We start from the raw sequence: 8171 nt of genomic DNA, 5'->3' as shown, positions 1-8171 counted from the left end.
CGAGTGGGAGTATGAACAGGAGTGGCGGATGTGAGGTTACCGGGATGAGTTGTTGTAACATCCCAAATTTTCAATTTGGAATGTTATACATAGATCATCCATGCATATCATGATTTATTGCATTTCCGTTCCGCAATCCTCGAAATCCTAAGCAACTCAAGGACCCATGGAGAGAGTTGGGGATTTTTCGTTTTTCATATTTGATTTTTATCAAATAATGAAACGAGGATTTTGATTTTAATAACTTTTCTCTCCGAAAAATATTTCATATTAAATCAAATGGTGGAGATAATATGACTTCTCCAAAATAATTGAAATATTGGAGGAAAATATTAAAATCATTTATTGGATTTTATTTGGTATTATTCGGATCTTATTTGCATTAGAAAAAAAATTGCACGTTTTCAAAACTTCATTTTAGGGCCAAGAAAATGTTCACCTCGTCCTAAATATTTTATTTAGACGGTGAAATTTTTCTTTGGCATTTTTAGATTTTTATTTATTTTTCTAGGATTTTTTTTCTCTGTCAGCGGAATTTATTTTTAAAAAAAATCCCGTGCCCGACTGGGCCTATGGCCCAGCCGAGCCAGGCCGGCCCAGCCGCCGCCGCCTCTGCCTTGCCCCCTCCTCCAAGTCGCCGCCCCCGCCCCCTTTATATACGCCGCCGCCCGAACCCCCACCACCACCGCCGCCTCCCGCAGCCTGCCTCGAGCCGCGCCGCGCCACCCGCTGCCGCCGCGCCTCGCCGCCGCCGCTACAGCACCGCCGCCCGCCGCCCGCGCGGCCGCCGAGCCCCGCCACCCCGCGAGCTGCCGCCCAAGCCCACTTCGCCGGAGCCCATCGCCGGAGGTAGCCGCCGGATCCGAGCCGCCGGTTTTTCTTAAAATCCGTTCGGTTTTATTTTTTTTCAAAACCCTAGTTCTCGTTTTTTTAAATAGATCGGTTTTTTCTCCGGTTTATTTATTTAGCGAGCGTTCGCTCGTTCGTTCATTTTAACAAACGCGTTCTTCGTTTAGATCCAGATAACGAACGTTCGTTCGTTAATCTTAGTTTCTCGGATTTATTCCGCGATTTTTCCGATCGTGATTTCTGATCCAATTTTAGTTTCTGTTTATCTTTTCGCTCGTTTATGGGAATCAGGCGATTCAAGCGCCTGGAGTTCCGTCTCGAAACCCTCCTTTCGATTAATCAACTCAAACAAGTTTTTGCTACTGTAAAATTTGACCTAAGTTCAGATTAGTAAACGAAGCTTCTTTCGTTCGCCGTTTGAGTTTTGTTGCTTTGTTTGATTTGATTCTTTTTGCGTACCGGAGTTCTTATGTTGAACTTTCTGGTCAACCTCTCTTATTTGAGTTTTGCTTGTGCATCGTTGCTTGTTACTTATGTATGTTATTGTTTGCTTGCGATAGAATTCCCGGAGTGCAAAGCGTGTTACTACGAGTCTCTAGGATTCGTGTATCGTCAGCAAGGCAAGTTACACATTGATCATACTCTTTTCATACCCAGTTTTTATGCATTAGTTCCACCCCTCAAACATTGCATGATTAGGATGTCATTAACATGTGGGTTGGGAAGTAGTTATTGAGGTAGAACCTATTGCCCTGTTATATTCAAACCCTTGGGAGTTACTTCTCCGTATTGCTTATGTTGCTATGCTATGCTCGTAGACGTGGTTCGGGTTTGAGTGAAATCCATGACAGATGTGAGTTTGTTAATTAATGGTTCAACTTAAGGTGGCAACTTAAATTAACATCTGGGTGGATTGAGGCACCTGGGGAACCCAGTGTTGTCTGTTTTTTTGGAAATCCCGGAGTACCCGTGTGATCTTCCTATGGACCGCCACCCAGGCTCAAAGGGAACTGAGATGATTCATGCTAGAAACTTCTGTGTGCAGCCACAAGCTATTATGGGCTCTAGCATAGTTGAGTAAGTTACGTGAAGCTCTTGAAGAGGTGGATCAGCAGGTAGTGGGTTTTGTAGGTTTGGTATGGTCTACCCGGAGTAGAGAGTTAATGTTTCTGAAAGACTGTGTCTCGGTCATCCGTTTCTCAAACACCATGTAGAGCGAGAAATCTAACGGAGGCGATCGAGTATTGTGGGGAAAAGTGTGCAAACCTCTGCAGAGTGTACAATCTAATCATGGTTAGCCGTGTCCCCGGTTATGGACAATTTTGAGTATCCAGTAGTTGGGTTATCACATGTATCTCACCATGTTTAATTAATACTATTGGGTTATTAATCACTTTAATTGGGATTGAGTTGGGGGTACCTTCTCAATGATGTTTCAACCACCACGATAGTTAAATTAAAATCTATTCCTTTGTTGTAGGGAAAAATTGGCTTTTCACAAAAACTATAACCATACAGCTTTCCACCAGCCATTTATGCATGTAGTGATATCTTTATTCTGTTCTTGCTCTACTGTGTTACATTGCCAGGATATTCCATGTGCTAACCCATTTTAGGGCTGCAACGTATTATGTTGCAGACTTTTCAGACGAGGAGTAACGTTCGTTAGGTCATTGCCGTGCAGCTCAGCTATGCCGTTGGAGTTGATGGACTCACTTTATCTTCCAAGCCTTCCGCTGTTATCGTATTAGATGGCCTTAAGCCATATTATTGTAATAAGTTCTCTCTTGAGACATTCGATGTAATAAGTGTGTGATTGCTACTCTGTTATAAATCCTTCGAGTACTGTGTGTGTCAGCATTACCGATCCAGGGATGACACTGAAGCACAGAGACTTGACCATCTGAGGTCGGGTTGCTACAATATGGTATCAGAGCACACGCTGAGTGTAGGACACGACAACTAAGATAAACCCTAGGCCACACTTCTCTACTCATTTCTGACTCCTCTCCATTTTCTACTCTTTAGGATGACGGAGATGAAGAACAAGTTTGCACAACCGGATGAAGACACACCTTTTGGACGTCACCTGAAGGAAGTCACTAGGTACTTGAACATTGGAAAAACAAGCTTCACCGGGACATACAACGCCACTTTACCTGAAGAGGAGTGCTGGATGATTCAAGTACAAGTTTCAGGAAGGACGTTCTCGCTAACTTCTAAACCCATAGAGTTTTCTTTCGAAGCACCAACCTGGAGTCTAGGCCAGAGCATGGCAGCCCACATTACCATGGGACGCATTAGAGAAGTTTACAACAGGGAGCTTAAGGACACTATCTACCAAATATGTGGGCGCCGAGACGAGCAATGGGAAGTAATTAGCACCTGAAGGATAGATCCATTGCAGCTTTCATCCAGGAGTTAAACCAGCACATTCGACGTCAGGAGAACCAGATGTGCGCGGACATGATGGACCTGAAGAAGGCGAAGACTAGGATCATCGAGCCGGAGGAAGAACTCAAGTTTACACTCGATGGATATGAGGAGGAAATCAAGACACTACTGGAGAAGAATGACGACCTAGTCAAGAAGATCGGAGTATTCATGTGTGGACGAGCACTGGGAGTAGAAGATGATGATTCCACTTGCCCGGACAACTACATCATCATCGATGACACCGACTCCGACCCTAGTGATGATGACTTTGAAGACGAAGCTGGAGCAGACATCATGGAGTCTTCACCGATCAAAATTTCTAGATGACCACCAACTATTAGTAGTATTTCCCCCCTGTATATAGTAGTAGTAGAGCACTTTTGCGATAGTTCTAGACCATTTGTATGCCCTTGCTTGATTGATTGAGTGAAATGATTCTGTTCGTCTCATGTGCATATGGGTAGTGCTTTCTCATTAGTCCCCTTTTCTATTCTAATCTCTTCCATCTAAACCCATCAGATGCCTCCGAGACGTGACACCGGTTTCGCTTTCCCACCAGAACTCACCCAGTTGATCCAGCAGCAGAATGCCTTGATGCAATTGCGAGTTCAGAACCAGGGCAACAACAACGACAACCCACCGCCAGTCGACAACCTAGCCCGTTTTCTAAGGTTATAGCCGCCAGTGTTTTCCAGTAGCACCGAGCCTATAGGTGCTGATGATTGGCTACGTCGTATTGGAAGGGAGTTGACCAACGCATGTTGCAAAGATGCTGAGAGGGTGCGCTTTGCCGCACATCAATTGGATGGACCAGCAGCCTCATGGTGGGAGAATTACACAGCCACTTTTCCTGTAGCCAATGTCACTTGGGACCAATTTCAGCAGGCTTTCCGCACAGCCCATGTCTCAACTAGAGCTATGCAGATGAAGAAGCGGGAGTTCCGCAACCTACGCTAGGGGAACCGTACTGTGGCTCAGCACGTGGATGAGGTTAGCAAGTTATCACGCTATGCGCCTGATGATGTGGCCACAGATGCCGCGAAGCAGGAGAAGTTTATGGAAGGGCTGAATGATGAGATGAGTATGCAGTTGATGGTAGCAACCTTCAACAACTACCAGGAGTTGGTAGATAAGGCTCTTATGATTGAAGGGAAGCAGCAGCAGATTGAGAGCCGCAAGAGGAAGTATGGACAAGGGAAGTATAACTCAGGAGCTCAGCAGAAGCCTCGCCTAACCCCGGACTCGGGAGGACTTGTTCATAACCATGGAGGTCATAACCACACTGGAGGAGGAACACATAACCACAGTGGTGCTAAGAATGGGAATGGGAACAGAGCTAACAACAATCAGAACCGCTCCAACCTGTCCACACCCACCAAAAGAGACCTAAGCCAGGTTACCTGCTTTAAGTGCGGGAAGACAGGGCACTATGCCAGTGATTGCCCTGAAGGATGGAATGGAAACGGAAATGGAAGCGCGGGGAAGAAGCCCAATCCATTCAACAAAGGACAAGTGAACCACGTTAACATGGAGGAGGTTGAAGAGCAGCCGGACGCGGTAATAGGTAAGTTTTTGGTTAAGTCATTTACCGCTCTTGTTCTTTTCGATACTGGTGCATCGCATTCATACATATCAAGGGGATTCATGGATAAGTTTAAACCGCCAACCCAAACCCTTAGGACCCCTCTTTTAGTGAGTTCACCCGGAGCAGAGTATATGGCTAGCCGATGGTGTGACCAGATACCCTTAACCATTGGCACACATGCGTTTTCCGTCCGACCTAATTATCTTGGAGTCGCAAGGATTGGATGTGATATTGGGTATGGACTGGATGTCAAAGTATGGAGGAAGCATTGACTGTGCTAGTAAGTCGATTTATCTCACCACCTCGGAGGGAAAAATGATTAAGTATGTGTCTAGGCCTGTGCCTAGGAGGAGCCAAGTGAATGCCCTTACGGGAGTTGTTTAGGAGGAAGTACCGGTAGTAAAGGATTACCCGGATGTTTTCCCAGAGGAGTTACCAGGCATGCCACAGGATAGAGACATTGAGTTTTTGATAGAGCTGTTGCCAGGGACAGGACCAATATCCAAGAGACCCTATCGGATGCCCGCAAATGACCTGGAGGAAATTAAGAAACATATCAAGGAGTTATTGGAGAAAGGATACATCCGAAGGAGTTCATCACCTTGGGGAGCCCCGGTACTTTTGGTTGAGAAGAAGGATAAATCCCTGAGGATGGTTGTTGATTATCGAGCCTTAAATGAAGTGACGATAAAGAACAAGTACCCAATTCCGATGATCAACGATCTGTTTGTCAGCATTACCGATCCAGGGATGACACTGAAGCACAGAGACTTGACCATCTGAGGTCGGGTTGCTACAAGATGGTATCAGAGTACTGTGTGTGTCAGCATTACCAATCCAGGGATGACACTGAAGCACAGAGACTTGACCATCTGAGGTCGGGTCGCTATAGTTGTCTTGTGAGCGGTGGCGCCCGAGTCGATGTAGCAGTCACTGCCGCCACCGTAGGAGCTTGGAGACGCGGCGGAGTGCAGAGCAGCGAGAAGGGCCGGGTCCCACGGCGGCGGCGCCTGGGGAGGGAGAAACCCTCCGTCGCGGTAGGCGGGCGCGGGCGCGGCGCCGTAGCCGCTGTAGGGGGCGGCGTTCTGCATGGTGAAGAGCCCCTGGTGGCTCGCTTGCCGAGGCCCATGGATGCCCGGAGCGGGAGCACGAGGAACCAGCATTAAGCTCGGCTAACACTTTTTTGAACCAAGGTGGTCTATGACACCTCAGACATAGTCCGGCGTTGGAGCTCAGATGCAGTTCGGCGTTGGAGCTCGACTATAACAATACTATTCGGATACAGTCCGGCGTCGGAGCTCGCATACATTTCGGCGTTGGAGCTCGAAAGCGGTCCGGCGTTGGTGCTCGGCTGCAAAAGAGGACACTGTCGCCCGGGAAGAACTTCAAACCCGTGGTGTGGCGTCAAAATAATAGGGCATTGGTAAAGGCCAGAAACTTAAAGGGACTTCTCGGATACCTGACGTCTAAACTCCTCGGATGCACTTCGGCGATCCTCAAGATCGAAGATGAGAAGATTTGTTGAACCAGTTTTCAAGACCGACGACCGAAGATGAAGAAAAGTTCGGAAGAATCGAGGAGCGTCCCCAACTTGAAGACCAGTTGAGGGGGCTACTTAGGGTGTCCTGGACTAGGGGGTACTCACCATGTCGTCTCCCGACCTGCTGGATCGGGCCGAGGACCCCCATGGCGGTTCACCATTGGGCCAGTTCGGACAGCCCATGCCGCATACAAGGAGGACTCTACAAGACCTGGCGCCCAAGACAAGGACTCCTCTAAGCCCTAGGCCTACGGTGCATATATAAACCGAGGCCAGGCTAGTCAATAGACAATCTCATATTCATTACTACAATCTCGTGGTAGATACATAGACTCTGTACTACAGCCATATGAATACAATCAAAAGCAGCATGTAGGGTATTATCTCATCAAGAGCGCCGGAAGCTGGGTAAAACCATGTGTCCATGTTATCATCGCTCCCAGACGCCTAGCTTAGGACCCCTACTACGAGATACGCCGGATATTGAACCAACATTGGTGCTTCCATTGAGAGCCTGCTGGCTGTCGCCACAAGGCGATGGCAATTCGAAGCATCTCCGACACGATCTACGCGTCGGAGCCGAGCTTTATGGTCGATGTCGGCATCTTTTGTCGCCGGCTCGACTGGCCACCTTGGCTTAACCAATGACTGTGCCCTACCTCCGGTCATCATGTTCAGGCGAGGGCCTTCCTCAACATCAACTCTGATTTTATCATGATCATGGAAGAATCATCCATGGAGCTCGAGGGCTCAACGTCAATATTACCCTCGGGCAACCGTGCTGTTTTTTCCGAACAACAAACTTGTATCCGCTGCCACCACCTCCTCGAGCATCGCTTTGACGACTCCTTTGGTGGAATTGTGCGGAATTAAGTGTACATCAACTATGATGGCGTCCTGAAAGGTGCCCGCCTTGTGGCGGATGAGTGTTCCAAGGATGTAATTTTTGAGTGAACTTGCATTTGTGATCCTGTATGCCGAAAACTTTTTTCATATGCGCTATGCAACGCTTGTTTGAATTTAAAATATTACCTTCCGTGCGGCCGTTTGTTAAATCTGAGAGATGGCGAGTCGTCGGCTTCTGCCCCCATGCCACGAGTGCTGGGGTGTTTGGGATAAACCTGAGAACTCGTTTTCCCATTCTTGGATCCTTCGAGGGAGGTGCTCAGCACAACGAACAAGGCAATCAGACTATAATTCTTTGTCACTCTCACTTAGCCAGAGAATTCTATGATTTTAAATTTTGGCGAAGCCCCTAGTGTTCGGAAGACCGAGTTCGGGGCGCTATACACGCCTAGGCCGGACAAAGCCGACTCCTCGCCCTAAGAGGCATGAGTCTTTAGGGACTTGAAAACATCTCGAACAGCGACCAGCTCTCGCCGTATCATGACAGTTAGTTTTAGCTTTCTCTACTGAGGTGCTTAGCCTAGCTGAACCGGGGCACAATCGCAGTAGTTCTCCCAGTGCTACCTGAGCCGATATAGCGGAACGTAAGGTACCAAAACATGGGAGCCAGGCAAACCCAACTATTGACCAAAGACATGATTCGGAGCTGATGCATATAATGCTATAAGTTCGGAGTGCCGCACTTGTGAAAGTGTTCGGACTTCTCACGCCTTGTTATGGGGTGCTAGAGCCCCTGGCGTATTGGCCGTACCAAAGTGTACAGATGCTAAATGTCATGAATGAACATATATGCATAAAAAGGGATGAATAGAGAATGCAATAATAGGCTGAAGCCAAGCATTGTTTATTTGAAAA

The sequence above is a fragment of the Triticum urartu genome, chromosome 7 (genome assembly GCF_003073215.2).
Source record: "Triticum urartu cultivar G1812 chromosome 7, Tu2.1, whole genome shotgun sequence".
Taxonomy (NCBI): Eukaryota; Viridiplantae; Streptophyta; class Magnoliopsida; order Poales; family Poaceae; genus Triticum; species Triticum urartu.
This window is presented reverse-complemented; position numbering follows the sequence as displayed.